At 45.1% G+C, this 20,468-nt stretch overlaps 2 pseudogenes; both read left to right on the forward strand.

Annotated features, from left to right (window-relative positions):
- Nucleotides 1–7,092: 7,092 nt before the first annotated feature.
- Nucleotides 7,093–7,797, forward strand: LOC147963216 (uncharacterized; annotated as a pseudogene).
- A 9,294-nt stretch (nucleotides 7,798–17,091) lies between these two features.
- On the forward strand, nucleotides 17,092–18,508 carry LOC125516861 (methylthioribose kinase 1-like; annotated as a pseudogene).
- The last annotated feature ends 1,960 nt before the right edge of the window (nucleotides 18,509–20,468 follow it).

Consider the following 20,468-nt stretch of genomic DNA (forward strand, 5'->3'; position numbering starts at 1 on the left):
GTCCATCTTCCACAAGGCCCCAACATCGGCCTGAAATCTTTCTGCCAGTGATGCTACCACTTTGGGCAAAAAGTTCATCATCGCTCTGCCGCCTACACTTGCCGGAGAGAAGAGCAACGGATGTCGATTTGTTGCCAACCTGCCTGATTGTATAGCCTATCACGTGTCTCGTCATGAACCTACCTTGAAAAAAATTGGCCACGTTTTGGCATGGCACACATCTCAATCAAAAACAGAACATGATGCGACACAACTAACATGACGTTCGCAAAAGTTGGCATTTTTTCTAATAGAAGATGGGTCTAGAAGGACCCAGAACCTTTCATTCATTTTGCATTTCAGTACAACTGAGTTGAGGACCTCTGGATAAAACAAAATTACAACCTACTTCAGAAAACTTTACAGAAAAGTCCTTGGACAGAAGCTGTAGATTGCAACCCGATCCATCTTCCACAAGGCTCCAACATCGGGCCGAAATTTTTACTGCCACGGACGCTACCACTCCGGGCAAAGAGTTCACCGTCGCTCCGCCGCCTACACTTGCCGAAGAGAAGAGCAACGGACGCTGATTTGTTGCCAAACTGCCTGATTGTGTAGCCTACCATGTGTCTCGTCATAAACCTGCCCTGAAAGAAATGGGCCACGTTTTGGCATGGCACACGTCTCAATCAAAAACAGAACATGATGCGGCACAACTAACATGACATTTGCGAAAGTTGGCATTTTTCTGAACAAAAGATGGGTCTGGAAGGACCCAGAACTTTTCATTCATTTTGCATTTTAGTACAGCTGAGTTGAGGACCTCTAGATAAAACTAAATTGCAACCTAGCACATAAACTTTATAGAAAAGTCCTAGGACAAAAGCTGTAGATTGCAATCCGGTACATCTTCCAGAAGGCTCCAACATCGGGCCAAAATATTTATTGCCAGTGGCGCTACCACTCTGGGCAAAGAGTTCGTCGTCACTCCGCGGCCTACACTTGCTGAAGAGAAGAGCAATGAACGCTGACTTGTTGCCAAACTACCTGATTGTGTAACCTACCATGTGTCTCGTCACGAACCTGCCCTCAAAGAAATTGGCCATGATTGGCATGGCACACGTCTCAATCAAAAACAGAACATGATGCGGCACAACTAACATGACGCCCACGAAAGTTGTTTTTTTTCTTTTGAACAGAAGACGGGTCTCGAAGGACCAGAACCTTTCATTCATTTTGCATTTTAGTACAGCTGATTTGAGGACCTCTGGATAAAACTAAATTACAACCTAGTACAAAAACTTTACAAAAAAGTCCTTGGACAGAAGCTGTAGATTGCAATCCGGTCCATCTTGTAGAAGGCTCCAAAATCAGGCCGAAATCTTTACTACCATGGACGCTACCACTCTGGGCAAAGAGTTCACCATCACTCCGCCGCCTACACTTGCCGGAGAGAAGAGCAACAGATGCCGATTTGTTGCCAAACTGCCTGATTGTGTAGCCTACCACGTGTCTCATCATGAACCTGCCCTGAAAGAAATTAGCAATGTTTTGGCAGGTCACACGTCTCAATCAAAAACAAAACATGACATGGCACAACTAATGCGAGTTCGGCGAAAGTTGGCATTTTTTTGAAAGGAAGATGGGTCTGGAAGGACCCATACCTTCTCATTCATTTTGCATTTTATACAAGTCAGTTGAAGACCTCTGGATAAAATTAAATTACAACCTAGTCCAGAAACTTTACAAAAAAGTCCTTGGACAGAAGGTGTAGATTGCAATCCGGTCCATCTTCCACAAGGCTCCAACATCGGGCTGAAATCTTTACTGCCAGGGACGCTACCACTCCGAGCAAAGAGTTGTCATCGCTCCGCCGCCTACATTTGCCGGAGAGAAGAGCAACGGAGGCCGATTTATTGGCAAAATGCCTGATTGCCTAGCCTACCACGTGTCTCATCATCAGTCTGTCCTGAAAAAAATTGGCCTCATTTTGGCATGGCACACGTTTTAATAAAAAAACAAAAGATGACGCAGTGCAACTAACATGAGTCGGTGAAAGTTAGCATTGTTGAGATCAATCTGTACTAGGCTACTAGCAACCGATGGTTCTGACCTCCACTTCTGCTTCGGTAAACCCCCTTTAAACACAAGGACGGTTCAGATTAGCTGATACCTCTTCATAAGAAAGGGCATAATGGTCATATTTCATAAACTTTTCGCGTATACGCTCTATAGAGAGTAGTTTTTTGTTTTTTTAACCTTCAAAAAAAGGTGTGCCAGAACAAGAACTTTTTGCGTATACGCTCTATAGAGAGTAGTTTTTTGTTTTTTTAACCTTCAAAAAAAGGTGTGCCAGAACAAGAACTTTTTGCGTATACGCTCTATAGAGAGTAGTTTTTTGTTTTTTTAACCTTCAAAAAAAGGTGTGCCAGAACAAGAATTTGATCTCTAGACCTCTTTAATATTTCCACCCGCTATGACCACTATAACAACTCACTTATTCAGACTGATTACGTACTTCTTTTAGTCTTGAGAACAACTAGGGATCGGACTAGTGATTCTTATCTTACCATCAGATTACTCCAACACCATTAGATTAGATGCCTCTCGATGGCAGGATGGTCCATTAAAAACGCAATTTGCACTGACTACGTTTATTTCGTACTAACAACTCCCCTAAATTATGCAAGATAATAACCTGCGCAAGATCTGATTTTTACGCCATGCATTTTGTTTCCATGGAAAGCGATTTGCCTCTATACAAAGGAAATATGCTTCCAACTATATATTTTGATTTTTGATTTGCTTCCATACAAACAAAATATGCTTCCAGCTGAACATATTGATTATTTTTCTTGTATAGTATGTGTCTTTTCGTGCTTCCTATCTAAAAACATTTTGCTTCCAGCTGATCACAGTGCAACGTATCGTCCTTTCTATGCAGAAACATCTTTTTTCAAACTGCAATTTACATTGCTTCCATGACAAATTGTTTTGATCTAGTAAAAATAAAATCTATATCCAGTGTAAGGGCATTTCCAACAACGACCCGCAAATTTCCTCCCGCATCTGTCCGCAGACAGGGGGGTCAGTCCCTCGACACGGATACGGGAGGGCACCATCCAACATTGCCTGCATATATTTCAACAACTACTGGAACGAAACAAACGGAATTTGTTCAAATCGGGCAGATTTCATTCAAGTTCGGATATAATTTACATAAATGAACCATATTTCGACCGTTTTACTAAAATATATAAAATACTAAATCCTATATCAAACGACCATCTCATAAGCGTGACCGCCCTATCCTGTCTTACCGCCATTGACGTCCGGACCATCGTCATCGTCATCATCCCTCCAGCGGCTCAAGGATGCCGGAGGGCCGTGGCCGCATGATGCTTGCGGAGGTGTCGCTCCGACTCCTGTTGCGCGGTGCGAAGGGCGGCCTTGCCCACTACCGAATGCGCCGGCGGCACCCTATCGGCGCTAAGCGACCACTCCTTGTCGATCTTGGCGAGCTCGCAGTTAAGGTGGCGGCGGCGCCCGAGGGCTGTCTCCGCGGTGGTGACGGAGCGGTCAAGTGCCAATGTCGCGGCGAGGTCCAGGTCGTTGCAGACCCATTCTGACGCCACACCCATCTTGGCGAACGTGGAGCGGTGACCGGCATTGCACCGGTCGTACCTCACCTGCTGTCGCGCCGCGCGCTCCGCCACGGATACCATGGCACGAGAGCCGGAGGCACCATCGTAACCGCATCCTCCTAGGTAGTGGAGTTTGCGTTGGCGATCGCGCTGGCGGCAGCTCCTCCTGTATGGGGCGACAGTGGCATCGTGGTGGTGAGGAGGGGTTGATCCGTGTGTAGCGGCTATGTGGCGGGGGCGACGCATGCTCATCCTTCACGTGGCAGAGGCACTGGCGGCCTGTCGGCTCCTTCACGCGCCCACCGATGTGGAGGCCGCGGTTGTGCGGCGGGGACGTTGGCTCGTCCTTCACCTGCCGAAGTGGGGATGCCGACTCCCGCTTAACGTGGACATGTGGCGGGGATGGTGGCTCCTCCTTCACGCTCACCACCGATGGTGGCACCGGGCCCATGTGACGAAGCGAACGCTCCGTCATGATCACCATCCGATGGACGATTGCTTCAAAAAATGTTACTGGATGCTTCCCAGTTGTATCAGTATTGCTTCAAAATTTGGAGTAGCGCGTGAGTGTGAAGGGTAAGAAAAGTAAAAGCAGTAACTAGAAACAACAATTAAGTTCTCCTAGTTGATTGTAGTGGGTGGAAATAAAGGAAGAGGTTGTGAATTCAAATCCTACCTTCTGCACATATTTTTTAAAGGTTAAGGCCTCCTTTGGTTTGTAGGAATTTCATAGGAATTCTGGCCTCTTCTGGTTCATAGGATAGGATTATCGTAGGAATAGGAATTTTGTAGGAAATGAGATGACATGTATCTCAAATCCTATGAGTAGGAATAGGAAACGAGATGTCATTTGGTTGACACCAAAGGAATTTTTCCATTGAGTCTAGGCTCATTTTTATTTTCCTATGAAATGTGGAGGATATGAACCAATCTTATGTAGGAATAGGAATCCATTCCTATGAACCAAATGGCTCTAAAGGAAAAAATCCTACAAGAATCCTATCCTCTAAAATTCCTATGAAATTCCTCCAAACCAAAGGAGGCCCTAGAGGATAGGATTCTTATAGGATTTTTTTCCTTTAGAGCCCTTTGATTCATAGGAATGGATTCTTATTCCTACATAGGATTGATTCCTATCCTCCACATTTCATAGGAAAATAAAAATAAGCCTAGACTCAATGGAAAAATTCCTTTGGTGTCAACCAAATGACATCTTGTTTCCTATTCCTGCTCATAGAATTTGAGATACATGTCATCTCATTTCCTACAAGATTCCTATTCCTATGATAATCCTATCCTATGAACCAAAAGAGGCCTAAAAAAATAAAAAGAAAAATGGACCAGTTTGTGCAATGGGCAAGTGGATCGGATATGTACGTCTACGTACAGGCGTGTAGGTATACCTTATGGTCAAATGATCATGCTGTTCTTATACGGTTTGTAAGGGGGGTCTACCGAAGCAAGCCTCATGGAATAAATGTATCCAGTGAGTACATTTGTGACATCGGCCAAACACCACGCCAATGTCCTACATGGCGGCATCTCGGTCCAGCCGCGGTTGTCCGCTGTGGACGCCTGGGAACTGGAGGCGGTCCATGAGATGCTCCGTCCACCTCTCCCCCAGACCAGATCACCGGATCATGGCCAGGCCCAGATACGCGGTTCTCCTTGCGTGTGGTGTACCGAGTGCTCTCTTTACAGAGCTGCACTGACCGCACCTTCTCCGAGATTTGGGCCTCCCGCCTCCCCTCAAAGATCAACGTGTTCGCGCTTCTTCTCACCGTTGGTCGCCTGACCATGCGAGTGAACCTCAACGTCAAGAGGTGCTCCCCACCCCGTCATGTGAGTCCTGCGGCGGCGACGAGACCACCGACCACCTTTTCATCACATGTACGCGTGCTGCCGAGATCTTGAGGCAGCTCAACATGGACTCCCTACGCTCTGTTAGTGAGGCTCCCCCCCCCCCCCCCCCCCCCCCCCCACCTTCCCGGTGTAGGCGTCCGACGACCTTCTTATCTGGTGTAGGCGTTTTTATGACCATGGGCACGGGCAGCTGATGATCATCTGCACCTTGCTCCTTGCTTTTGCTTAGCATAGACAGTTTTTTCTCTCCTCTCCTCCCGACTTTGTTGTGTGTCTTACCCTGTTGTTTTATCATTTCCATGAAAACATTGTATGACAGCCGAATCCTTCGAGTAATATAACAACCGGTGGGGATTTCCCCCCGTTATTTTCAAAAAAAAACCTAAAGAAAATGAGCTACAACTTTAGTGAGGATGCCACTGTTTCTCCATGGATTTTTCTTCCTAATTTGCACCTTTGTAACGAACCTCTTGTTTTGCTGTTTCAAATTAGGGCGAAACAGACTTTTAATTTTTTTATGCTAAACATACACCAAGTGATAATAGAAGTTAAGATCAGTGGAAACAGATTAATTTGTAGTGAGTATCTTGAGCAGCAACACCCTCGCATTCAAGACCGTGCGGTGCACTTGCTCGCAGCCGTCCGCCGCCACCACGACGCACTCCTCCAGGCTTCGCAGCCGCTCCATGGCCTTCAAGGGAGATGCAGCACTCGTAGAGGTCAATTCTCGCAGTGCAAAGGAGGAGGAAGAGGAGGCAAGCGCCGCGAAGATGGCGGCAGATGCAGCAGCCGCAGAGCACATCACGTACTCGACGGCCTCAGCTAGCGCGGCCTTGCCGGAAGGGGAGGAAGAACGGTGCGAGAAGGTGCGCAATGTGGAGGCAGGGCCGGAGAAATTGTGGTCGGAGCAGCGGCGCGCGGCGTCACGGTGGCGAAGGGCGTCCTGCATCTCGGTGAGAAGCTGCTTTAGGGACCGGAGCACCTCAAAGAAGCAGCCGGGCACATCGGCGAAGACAAGAAGGTCGTGAAGCAGCTGCTCCGTCCACCATGATGCCGTGACCTGTGGGTGGTGGATCACGTGAAGAGCTATGGTTGGAGAATATTAGGAAGGAGAGGTCCCATCAGCTAAAATCAGGTGGTTGGTTGGTGAGAGAAGAGTCCGTAAAACCAATCCGTGAAAGCTTTGTAGCATTTTTTTGCTCCATGAGCCGGCCTAGCTAGGTGGTCGACCGGAAGATGTGTTTCCTACAGGCGCTCGCCCAATGTGTCACACGCCAAGGGCAGGGTGGGCATATAGTTTATAACATAATAAATCACATGGTATCATAATAATAAGGGTTAATTATCCTTTTGCCCTCAGTGGTGTCCATGTGCTCAGTTTTGCCCTCAGATGCGAATTGTGCTCAGTTTTGTCCCTAGTCCGTGCGCACCGACTCGTTCCGTGAACTCTGCCGTCTCCGTCAAGTCAACCTTTTGACTCGGCCCTTACAGGTGGGACCAGGCGACAGAAACAGCCAATTTTATTCAGACCGTTGCACGCGTGGCTTGTGGGACCCAGCAGAGAGCCGTTGAGCAGAGAGCCATTGGCGGGTGTGCTATATAAGCGGGCGACAGCGGCGGTGACCACGGCGACAGAGAGGACGGCAGTGACCACGGCGAGAGAGAGAGAGCACGGCGGCGGGAAGCTAGCTGTGGAGGGCGCGGCGGTGGGAAGCTAGCAGTGGAGGGCGCGGCGGCGTTGAGATCCCTTCGGCTCCGAGCTCCATGTCTTCCTCAAGCTCCCGCGCCACCTCGCGGATGCAGAGCCGGGCGCGTGTGGACATGCCTGTCTTCGTCTGTCCGCGGTGCCGGGCGGGCATTGATCGGAGGGTTTCTCAGACACCGAGGAACCAGAATCGTCCGTTCTACGTGTGCAGCGAGAATGGGGTAAGAATCGAGGCAATTGCACCATTTTCGTGGTCAGGATCTTTGAGCAGTGGGTTGATCTGTTTGGTGTTCATGCAGGTGACATGCTTCTTTCTTTGGGTCGATGCTCTGGCCAAGACTGATGAATGAACTGCAAGAAGAGCATGAAGAATGGTTGCGCATGCTGCCACGAACGGCAGTGGCCGCACCACGAGCTCCGGAAGAAGGGATGGAGGGCGAAGCACGCACTGATAGAGAGCTAGCTGTTGAGCTTAGGATGTTGAAGAAGAAGGTTAGGAAGCTTGAAGATCAAGCACTACCAATACCCATTTGCAAATACTTTTGGGCATTTGTAGGTATGGTAATTGCACTGGTTGTAATGTTGAAAATGTATGGAAAGGCATGAATTATGGAGGAATTTGTAATCTTGAAATTGTTTGAGAAATCCACCTAGTTTAAATGTTGGTTAAAGTTGTTTAAAGGTTGTTTAAATGTTGAAACAAAAAGAGAAGAAGTGACCAACATTTAAATATGTTGGAAAAAAGAGAAGAAATTAGGAATTCAGAAACTTTTGATCAATGAAATGCAGCTCTCTGCTCTGCCTTTCTGTCCAAAAAAAAGGTTGCTCTTGGGCCAAATTCAGAGCGTAGAGCCAAGTGCAGGCTAGACTAATGGGCCAACTGCATCCAATTAGGCCCATTCAGGGGTTCTCTTGCGTATTTTTCTGTTTTCTATTCTGATTTAATTTAGGCAGTAAATCATAATGCTGGAACTTTTTGTGGAAGCTAATTGAATTATTCCGGAGCCAAACAATTAAGGTTAGAAATTTTTTGGAGCTGTTAATTAATCCAATTCAAATACACCGTGATTTAAATCAAAGACCAAAATGTCATGGAAAATGTGCCTCAGCTCTGGTAGAGGTTTACGCCAGGTGCCAAAATAAATGAACAATTTTTAAGGGCATTACATTGAGAAAAACATAATTTGTCTAAAAAATGAAGGGTGGAAAATGCACAAAAAATTGGTGCGGTTGGGGACTCGAACCCAGGACCGCGTGGGTGTGTGGTGTTTAGGGCTGCGCTGGTAACCGCTAGGACAAATGGCAAGATTTTGACATGGATAGGGAAGGAAGGTATACATAGTGAGATTTTGAATTTTTTTAAAAAAAATAGTGAGACCGTGAATGTTTGGACACGCGTGAGAGTGTTTTTCCATTGTTTTGCACTTAAATTTTGGAGGGTTGGAAGGTTGAAAATGTATGTTGCACTACCACATGATTTTGGTCAGAGTGGCACTTGGTCTAGGGATAGAGTGGCACTTGGTTTAGGATTTAAAGGGAATAAATTTGCATGTTAGTTCATGACTTTTTGTTTGAATGAAACAGAGGGCTTCTCACCCCCTCTGATTTTCATTAATGAAAACCACAAGTTCTCGAAGTTCATGACTTGTTTAGGGAAGAAATGATATGTTTGGGCACGGACATTTTTTAACACACATAATAAACCCTAATAACTTAGATAAGATGGAACACACCGTACCATTGCAATAACTTAGATAAGTTCACAGTTCACAGACACATGACGAAACATGACACGACACGACACGACATAGAAAAGCAACAAAATAAAAAACGAAACATGACGAGCTTGACTCCGGGCTTGAACATCTTCATCTTGACCTTCTTCTTCCACCTTGGCCGCGCGCGCCCCTTGAACACCGTCTTCATCTTCACACCTCCTCCTCCTCGTCGTAGGGAAGGGAGTGCATCTGGCCTGGAGCGGGGAAGATGCGTTCATAGTTGGTGTAGATGTTGTAGACGGTGAAGAAGATGGCCTCGCAGCCGCACCAAAAGACTTGGCCGAGGAGCTCGCGCGCGTCAAACGGGTTGGTGAAGGTGACCGTGAGCAGTAGGAGGATGCCGCCGCGGTCACGAACCTCGTTGAGGGTGAACATCCTTGGCGAGCCCCGTGGGAGGTGGGCATAGCCGGCTCTGAGGAAGGCACGGGTGAGTTCGACGGAACCCCTCCACCTTGAAATAGCCCACACACGGAGCTCCCTCTCCACGAGCACGCCCGGTGGGTAGCGCAGCTCCGGCATGACAGGCAGACGGTTGAAGGTCGGCCCGTTGAACTGCATCTTCACTTGGTCTCGCTTGGGGAGGGCTCGGTCGCTTGGGTGTTTGAAGTTGGAGAGGATCGGATCTGGCTTGTGGGTGGGAGAGGAAGAGAGGCACCCCATTTATAGGCCTGTGCGTGGGAGAGGAAGAGAGAAAGGATGAGAACGGTGCGTGTGTGAATCCGGACGCATGTGTGTATCCGTTACGTTTTGCACACTTAAATTTTTGCACAAAACAATGCATGGGACGCGTGCGTGCATCTGAATCACTGCATAGCTCTTTGACCGGGCGGTGCATGTGAATTGCTGCCCTGAACCACTGCACTGAACCACCTAGCTCGCCTCGCTAGCCTAGCTCACCTAGCGTGCCTCGCTCGCATGCATGCACGTCGCCGCCTCCCGTGCATGCAAACCCACGTCACCGCCTCCATGCATGCAAGGCCTGGAAAGGCTGAGACGGGCTATTTACTGCGGTCTCAGGCCCAGAGCACGAGACGGCCCAACGGTCCATCCAGCGCGCCCAGTATTTGTTAAAAAAACAATGGGTCTCCCAGCCAATCAGATTGCATCTCGCGGATCGCCCCCCTCCTCCCCGCAAATTCCTTCTAGAAGGGTTAGATCGACGGCCCTTGATCGCCGCTAGGTTTAGATGAACGGTCCTTGTTCAGCGCTAGGGTTAGCGGGGTTTGGGAGGGGTTTGGAGCAGTCAAAGCTATGTTTGACCAGATTTCAAATGAGCATGATAAATTAAATAAAAATCAGAAAAATAAAAAACCTGCGCACATAGTCTTCTTATGTCATATACTAACGATTTAAGTTGATAAACAAGCTTTACATACATTTAAATGATAAGTTCATGTGTATTGTATGATATCTCGAGTATCTCAAACTCTCTTGTATGAAGTGAAGAGAAGTGTTTTGGGGAAATGAACATGAAAATTTCAAAAAACTAACCACAGCTTCATTTTGGAGTGACTAAGAAGGATCCAGGCTTAGTTTTTTATTTTGATGTTTTACACTTGTTTAAATATTGGTCAAAGTTAAGTTTGACCAGAATTCAAATGAGCAAAACAAATTTAAAAAAAATCAAAAAAATGGAAAAACCAGCGCACATAGTCTGTACATATAGAATATATATGTAGGAAAGTTATTTGGCTGATTTAGACAAGGTTGAATTTTTTTTTGCTTAGAAATGAGGTCGTTTACCCTACCTTTGGACCCCTCTTTTTAGCACATTTTTCATGAAAATTTCAAAAAGCTCACCACAACTTCATTTTGGATTGACTAAGAAGTATCCAGGCTTAGTTTTTCATTTTGATGTTTTAGACTTGTTTAAATCTTGGTCAAAGTTAGGTTTGACCAGAATTTAAATGAGCAAAACAAAATTCAAAAAAATCAAAAAAGGAAAAACCATGTGCTCATTCAAACGTCATGTCAAACATACTTCTAACATAGGTCCAACATCATCCAACAGAAATACAACATGTCAAGTGATAAATGTTTCATAATACAACGTCATCCCTTATTCATAATGTTTCATAATTATTCATAGATAGCGTTGGGGCTTCTGCCTGTTCCTTGAGCTTCTTGCCATCACTTTGCTCCTCGTGCACCTTGTGCTCATTGTTTCTTCTCTTCTTCTCTTGGTTGTCGGTACGTTGCGCGTCTTCTTCAAACCTACCATAGAACTGTGCAAAACATAAACGGTAATGAGATCATGTCAAGTGATAGATGTACAGTAGTATTTGACCCTTGCAAGATTTACATACCTAGCAGAACTCACAACAACAGAAGGTTGGTCACCATTTGGAGCCTCACTCGGATCATCATTTGGAGCCTCACTTGGATCACCATGATCACCATTTAGAGCCTCACTTGGATCACCATTTGGAGCCTCACTTGAATCATTATTTGGAGGATATTTTGGATCATCATCAAAATCATGCGGTTGTTGACCATCATCATTTGGAACCTCATCAAAATCCTCATCTGATGCAACCGGCTGTTGACCATCATTTTCATCATCTGTTGAGGCAATCGGCTGCTGACCAACATTTTCATCGAAGCCTTCAACGAAACTCTCTCCGAACGCTGGATCTACTGTGTTATCACAATACTTACCAAAATGACCAGACCCACCACACCTTGTGCACTTATGCTTCCTCGCTCCAAGTCCAGCTCCTTCGCTGCGAGGTCTGATTCAACTCTTCCTTGGTCTACCTGCTGCTCTCTTCAGAATTGGAGCGCAAAGCTTGAATCCAGGGTCCACCATGTCCCATTGTTGTTTTCCCTCCATAGCAGGCAAGGCATAAGCATATGTGGCTTTGAACCTTGCAACAGAGTAGTAATCATGCACATACTGCTGTATGTCCCTGCTGGACCTGGGAGAGAAGTGATGAAAAACAAGGCATGAATGCATGGCAACCCAGTTATCTGCCATTGCCTACAACTGCAAGTTCTAGCTTCTAAATACACTGGATATCACCATTCCCTCTTCTCTTTATCCAAATATGATATCTCTGCTGTGGTACCCGAGCAAAGAGTCATGTTCATTTCCAAGCCTGTTGTCTTCTGCTTCAGTTCATTCATCACGGCAGGGATGATAATGTGGCCCATGAATTTTGCCTCGGCTATTCCTGCACGATAATGAAATTTCTGCATGTATTCTATCCTTATCCTGTCAAGCAAATCCACCACATAATGACCCTTTAGTTTCCGGATCGTTGAGTTGAAAGACTCTGCTAGATTATTGTGCACATAGTCAACTTTGCTCACTTCACTGAATTGGCTTCTGGCCCATAACTTGGAGTGGTGTGTTTCCAAGTATTCTTTCACTTTGGGGTTCATGTATAACTGCCTCAAGTGGTAGTTGTGCTTCTTCACACTGCATGTCAAAGATGCTGGACATAAATTGTCGGTATACACCTTTCCTTTGAATTTCTTCATGAAATTTGCAGCAAGGTGACGCATGCATTCCCTATGCTCTACTCCAGGGAACACATTATCCATGGCCACTTCTAAACCTTTGCAGGCATCTGTATGAATGACCAACCCATTGGGATGTGCAATAGCCCGGCGGAGATTATGCAAAAACCAAGTCCAGCTCTCCTCAGACTCTGTCTCCAGCACACCATAGGCAACTGGAAATACAAAACTATGTGCATCAACTGCACAAGCTGCTAGTAACTGTCCTTTAAACCTCCCTGTGAGAAAAGTGGCATCAATAGCCAAATAAGGCCTGCAGCCTGCCAAAAAACCCCGGCGACAAGCCTCAAAGCAGATAAAAACCCTCCTAAAGCATTCCTTGGTCTTTGTCACTCCCCTGAATGTGTACTCCACGGTGTGGTGATCAATATCTACAATACTACCTGGGCTTGTCCTCTCCACTTCACCTTTGAATGAATACAACAATTGAAAACTTTCCTGCCAGTTACCATAAATAGAATCCATAGCATGTTGTTTACCATCGAACAACCTCATGTATGGTAAATCTATCTTGAACTTATCTTTGATGTTCTTCTGCAATTCCTTTGGACCCACTTGCTGGTTTTCTTTCACCCACTTCCTTACTTCTTCTGCCACCCATCTTGACTTGGCTCTACTGATTGTATCCTTCCTAAGGGTTGATTCCTGGCATGTGTGCTTAAAAGGGTTCACTTTGACCTGAACATTAGTGCTATTCCGCATTTTAGATGCAAGCAGCCTCCATGGACAACCTTCAGTCGGACAGTGCACTCTGTAACGTACTTGATCACTCTTGTCAACTTTGAAAGTACGTTCTACCTTGATGCAGTATGTCACAAGTGCATTTCTACACTCATTCATGGATGCAAAAACTGTACCTTCTTCCATATGAGGGTTCAAAGGGTCCCATTCAACAGCTGCAAGGTCTTCGTCCTCACCCATCGCGTCATCATCCACACGGACTGCATTGTGTGCCTCATCTTGATTTTCAGTCCGAGGTGCCCGTCGTAAATTCCGAATAACATCAGAATATAGCTTCTCTTCATCAACCCCAGAATTGTAGCCATCAGGCTCCACTTCAAGGGGGACCCTACTGCTGTTGCCCACACTTGTCGAGCCACCACGTCGCCGTGCACCAACTGAACTGTTTTGGCTAGAGATGCCATTACGACGACTTGGTTCTCCCTGAGATGTTGCACCCGCCATCCTAGGTCCAAATGCCTGCTCAAGCACATCAACTTGCAGCCTCACATGAAAATTATCTTTCTCTTTATGCCTAACAAACATGGTAGCTAGCTATTCATCATTACTAACTGTCACCCAATTCTTTTCCCCATCATAGTATTTGTATACCACTTCATCAAGCAAACCCCAAGGATATTGGCTACAAATTACCTCCCCAAATTGTCTGAAACTCCAATTACTAGCCATTGGCAACCGATAATCAAAACCTCCTTGATATTTCTTCTTATCCTTTGCATCGAACATGTACCGGTCCCTTCTAATGTGCACCATGAAAGCAAACCGCAACTCCATCCTAACCGGCGAAAAACAGAGACGCAATCAGCACACTAATTGGGCAAACCTACTCGAATCGAGTGTTCAAATGCAGAACTAAGCTCAATCTAAACAAGAGGCGAGACTTACCCCTCGGGAACCCAGTCGTGGACGCGGCGGATCTCCGGCCCGATGCCTGCCTTGCCAAATACTCCGGGGTTGCCGCTGCTCACCATTTGCCCTAGGGTTCTTCCTCCTAGTTTAAATAGCTCCAACAGCCCCCCACCTTTGAGCGCTCCGGCCGGGCGCACGGAATGAGGCCGCGCCGCGGATCGAGCAGGTGGCGGGCGCCCCACCCGTGGCGTCGCAGAAAGGTGGTGGGCGTCACAGGTAGCCGTGGAGCATAGGCGCAGGGAGGTAGCGGCAGAGCAGGCCGTGCAGCTGGTGGCGGGGCAGGTGCTGGCCGCGGCGCAGGTGGCGGCGGCGGCGTAGGACAGCCGACCGGGCGGATGGGTTGCAATGATTTGGGGATTTAGTTGCACGGGCCTACATGTCAGCTCCGGACCCACGTCCACGCGGTCCCACGTGTAAGCTCCGGACCCACAACCACTAACGCCGGCGGACGGAATGGACTCAAATATGGCCTTGGCCTCGTCATAGTTGCTGTGCTCGGACTAGGGGCAAAACTGAGGACAATTCACATCTGAGGGCAAAACTGAGCACATGGACACCACTGAGGGCAAAAGGATAATTAACCCTAATAATAAATAGTTTCACAACCGAATAAAAATCATAAAGTTTACAACCAAATTTGAATTGTCTCAAATACATCCAATGAAATGGAATCGATACATTATTGTTTGCCAATGTGATTTCACATGTGCTCGACCAAGTCATTTTGGATTGTATATGACTTTGCCAATCACGCATTTCATGATGAAACTCGTGAACTGTTCAAATGTTGCCGATTCTTGGTGCTTAGGCACAATATTTTCTACCTAAAATTCAAACCCTTGGTCATACATGTTCTTATCACGTTCATCCTCCACGATTGTGTTGTGCATGATCACACAAGTAGTCATCACCCCCAAAGCTTCTCGGTGCTCCATGTCAGTGCAGCGTGTAGAACGATAGCCCGTCGAGATTGAAGCACATCAAGAGCACGCTCCATGTCCTTCCTAGCACTCTCGTTCTAGGGCAAATATCTGTTTCTTCTCTCCTTCCGGATTGGATATTGTCTTCATAAGAGTTGACCACTGAGGATAAATACCATCCGCTAGGTAGTATCCTTGTTGTACTGGTGGCCAATGATCTTAAAGTTGACCTCTAGGCAGTGGCCTTCTGCAGGCCTTGCGAACACCGGATAACATTGAAGCACGTTGATATCATTGTGAGAACCAGTCATGCTGAAAAAAGAGTGCCATATCCAAAGATCTTGTGAACAATCAGATTTCTGGGTTACAATTGATATGACTCGTTACCGGGTTATAATTATGAACAATCAGATTCATATCTACCATATTTATATGGAGTGCAGATGCTAATTATACCACAAATCTTCATGTTTGAACAATAGCGTAGGACACATGTTATGTTTATGTGCATTTTTCCATGTGCCTGTAGGATACAGCCCAATCAGCTCATGGTGAATATATTTGGGTGGTCGTTCGCGCAGTCAACAAACATAAGTATTAGTCTAAATATAGATGAATGTACTGGCTTGTTTGACCGAGGTCAGCAGCCTAGCTTGCATAACCATTTATTTTTGTATCAATTTACTTTTTATTGATTCAACCAATATTTTGTAAGATTTTTCGCTGAAAAAGTTGATGACTCGTATGCGAATAATGTATTTTATACTACTTGCCTTGGCGCTGGTTGTACTTTAGATGCTTTATAAAATAATGTTCTATGAAAAGGAATTTGCATTTTTTTGTCGGATTGTTATAATTTAAAATTCAAACATCAATCAATATTATCCCAGGCAATCTTTTCATAGTTTGTCGTGTCGTCTCATGTCCATGTTCTATTCAGCTTTTGTTTGCGAAACTGAAATTAATCCCACTTATTTTTTCAGTGGACAACCAAAGTGACTTATTTGATAATGATATAATTTATTGCTTCTTGATATGGCCGCAACAGTTTTTTTTGTGACAAACACAATAATTTATTTGTGCAATATTCTTACTTCTGCTTATGGCACATGAGCATGACTCGAGTGATCCTTGGTTGATACAGCGATGTCGTGTCTTACCTTTTGAAAACATGTATACAACCTTTAGTTCCTCCTAGTGCCACTTTTCTCTCTCACTATCCTGGACATTAGTCAACCGATGCAGGCTCTCACTGGCCTCCGTTCTATTCATGTTGATGTAAGTTGGTCCGATGGTTTTGACCAGCGGATAAAAGTACCATACTGATGTTCTGTGGGTTGGCTTGAATACTTGAGTCTTCAAATACTGATGAGTGTTCTCAATATTGGATTCGCCAACGGTGAATTTTTAGTGCTTGTTTTTGTAATGGAACGGTGGGGTGGCCCCCGTACAGGGCCTTTTTTACTGCTTGATTTATCGTGTTTGAATTCTATTTTTTAGTGGGATCCTGTTTGGATTACAATGGACACATGACAGGATACTCCTTTTTTAATTGCACATCAGGTGAGTCCTTACGGTTTGCTTTAGTCCGTACCCTGTCTGTCTCGGTCCTTTATTTTATTTTTTTTGAGCTGCAGGATGTGTCCGTCTTGAACTCTTGATCACGCACGGGACGTACATTGGTCTTTCAGGTTACTTTTTTACCTTGTGTTTTGTATGTACCAAATAATACTATCACATATGTTAATGAATCATGGCCATACAAATATCTTAACTCTCAAACGACAAATCATTACCGTTCGTTTTCTATCGCTTTAATAATATAATAAATAGATAGGATAGCTTTGATTTATAGGCTGTTTACACACATCTTGCCGAAAGGAAATTATTTTTCTTCCTTTTGATTTCCTCTACATCCTATGGTACCTAACATATTTATGCTTTTGTACTGAACAATGCTCATGAGTTAAATCTGAATTTAGTTTCAAAATAGACTGCAATCACCAAACTACTTGTTTTGCTGTGATTGAATTGCAGTTGCTCGGTACTGTGAGAACGTGGAGATGTGCTGGCTCACGGAGCAGGTTGTATTCTCAGATCCATACATGGCTTCTAAATAAAGTTGATGGATTCGCCTCTTCTTGACGCTGAAGCGGTTCGAGAGGATGATGGGCTGAAATGGAAATTGCTGAATTGAAGTAAATGTAATCAGCTAGCTCTGAATTTGTGCAGATTGGTTGGTGATGCATATGTTGTGTTTCTTATGTGAAGTTTGGACTGCAGGTTTATTGAGAGAGCCAAGGCTCTGATTCATGGAGATTTCCATACTGGTTTCATCATGGTGACCACAGATTTCGCTCAAGTGATTGATCCAGAGTTTGCCTTCTACGCACCAATGGGTTACGACATTGGGCCTTCTTGGGGAACCTGATTAATGGCATAGTTTGCACAAGATGGGCACGCTAATAAAAAAATTGATCATAAAGTATGTACAGCAACTCTATGTTAACATTGTCTTGCTGGCACCCAGTTTTACTCGTACACGCATTTTGCGGTAGTACTTTTATGTTAACTAATTTGTTTCTTTAATGCATGTATGTGATTACCTTGTCAACCATTTACTATTTATTTAGAAATTCCTAATATAAATATTTGGAATATGGCTTTCTTATTTAGGAATGAATATGGTTTTTGTAAAGAAGGCATATACCCAGCTTAAATACGATGGTCCTCTCTACTAGTGGCGAATCTAGCACGGAAATGAAGGGTAGGCTCAAAGCAAGTTCCTAGGTCTAATTAGCAATGCATTGCAATTATTGGATGTAAAACACCTCGGTATAATTGGCAAGTAGTATATTTAGTTGAAATAGGAATTTTGGAGGGTAGGCTTCAGCCTATTGAAGCCCCCCTAGTAGAATCGCCACTGCTCTCTACTACTAGAATGAATAACTGATGTCGTACGATATGTAGAGGAGGGTGGTTGCCGAAAGAGTTTATCACCTAAAAAGATTGTCGTGTTTGGAATGACTTGCCTTATTAGAAGTCCATAAGAATCTCAGGTATCTTCAGTATTACGTCATGGCTGTTGCAGAAGTGTTAGTTCTTTCCTGTTGCCCCATTTATAAAATAAGCGATTTGACTGCCCACCTTTTGCAGGCTTATAAGTAATGTATATTGAAGAACATAGAAGAATCGCGGGATTTGTTCCATCAGAAATTTTTGGGACTCTGAAATAAACTCAAATATGGGAATGGGGAGGCATACCTGCCTGCCATATACAAAAACCCAAAGCTTTGGAGTGTTGTGCAGAAGAACTACATGACATGGTGCACTTCTATGTCGCTGCTCCGCATAGAGGAGCACACCATCAAGAAGGCCCAAAAGGGAAACGCCGTCGGCCACAGCTCTGGTGGGGGGTGCATTATTATTTGTACACCTGCACACTAGCTTGGTATTTGCCTACTGGTTAGGTGGGAATTGTACTAAATCTCTCTTGGTGCTAGATGTTTGATACCTTGCGTCTTCAAATAAAACTAATATGTCATGCTAGAATCTATGTGTTGTTTCTTAGGATTCATGGGAGTATTTGGGGTTTAACTAGATTCCCATATGTTGTATAAAATTGTTGATCAAATCTTGGTACTCTCTTCCTTCTATCGGGTAATGTCATGAAAATAGGAATTGATAACTCAATGTGTCTTGCAGGACACAGCTGTGGCTACGAGAAGGGGACATGTTGAAGCAGCCTCATTGGTAGCTGCTTCGCCGCGCTCCTCGGCGTCGAGAAGACGTCGCTCCCGAGTCATCTCTGTACCACCTCCAGGTATACCAGACGCTTCTACTAGTCTCCCTACCCCTTCCTCCATGATCAATTGTTCACCAGGTTGCCCCATGGGAGAACTAAAACCATTACTTTGTTCAATTCTGTGTGCAATAATAGTTTGATTCGTTTTACAAATGAACATTTGTGTTCTAAGAGCATAGCCTACCAACAGGTTCATTTCATCCTTCCTGCTTATTGGGTACCTCTGCTTTTAGAAACAAACCAAACCCATTATGTCTACTAAATTAACTATATATATTTGTTCTCTTCCAAGAAAATGCATAAGAGGAATTGGCTGGTTCTTATATTTGCACAGCTACACTAACATTGTCACAGAGCAAGCACAAAAGTCTAAACTTAATGATTCCATTTAGTTTTTGGTCTTCAGATTGGCAGTAAGTGCTTGGAATTGAGTCCGAGGACAAGTATCGTCACACAATACAAAGTTTAGTTTTTTAAACAGTACGAATATATGATTCATTTTTTTCCTTTTGACAGGTCAAATACATAATTCTACCCAGCTTTATGTAAATAGACAATTGGTGACTTATAGATCTACTATACCTTCATTGCAGGTGTGACTGATTAACAGACAAAATCATGGCCATTGGTCAGGTCAGCTGGTGATTACGACTTTCCTCTTTTGTAACAAGATGATTCTGCATCAATGTGCCAGTGAGACTTTACCATACCCATTCTGTCAGTAGAACATTCTCTTACGAAATAGTTTTATTTGTTCTGGTTGAGACATACTAAAGGTTGTGTACCTATGAAAAGAAAAGACACCTCCAAGTTTTGTATGTAGTACTTGGTGTATGTCTCAAGTGCAGTTTATAATGCTCTTACTCTTAGTACTTGCTCTCGCATGTTTATGCTCTTAAAACTGATTTAGTGTCAAGTGATTAGTTTTTGTAGTCTCATGAACACACTGAACTTGATGCGGCCTTATAATTCCATGACCATCTTGAAACTCATGATACCTTGCTTCTCATACAAGTGAATGTTTCTTCTTTCTCTTGAACCAGAAAATTCGTTGTCCTGTTGGATACGTGCGCTAAACTATGCTCCCTACTAACTTTTTTAAGGCGTTTAGCCCGTCATAGTGCTACGGCCCTGCGCCGCCATCCGCCAGGGAGCATCCCAGCACGACGGGCGCATCTACGAGGCGTGCGGGGACGAGGGAGATATGGCACGGCGGCAGCTTGGGGACGATTCCCGACCAAGACAGTGGCGGCTTGGGGACAACGGGGGCAGTGGAGCCAGTCGGAATTAGGCGCCGAGGCGCCGAGGTGGCGAGGTAGTGGGGGGTGAGGAGTTGCGAGAGAGGCCATGAATTTTGCTCCGAACCGAAGCTGTGGAGTAAAAATAGGGGTGGGATAGGGGCCGGAGGATAATTTATCCTCCGCTAACAGTTATTGGGGATCGGCTAGGTGCGTGTTAGAGGAAAAACGAATCTCCTTCTCTGACAGCGGATAGGGGGTCGGTTAGAAATGCCCTTAGTCGGGGAAAAAGAACTCACTGATTACTTTTTTCAAGCAAATCTGAATCTACTGCTCAATTGCCTTCTGCGAGCGCCAGCATACC

This window comes from Triticum urartu, chromosome 6A (genome assembly GCF_056163025.1).
Source record: "Triticum urartu cultivar PI428250 chromosome 6A, HENAU_Tu73, whole genome shotgun sequence".
NCBI classification, from domain to species: Eukaryota; Viridiplantae; Streptophyta; class Magnoliopsida; order Poales; family Poaceae; genus Triticum; species Triticum urartu.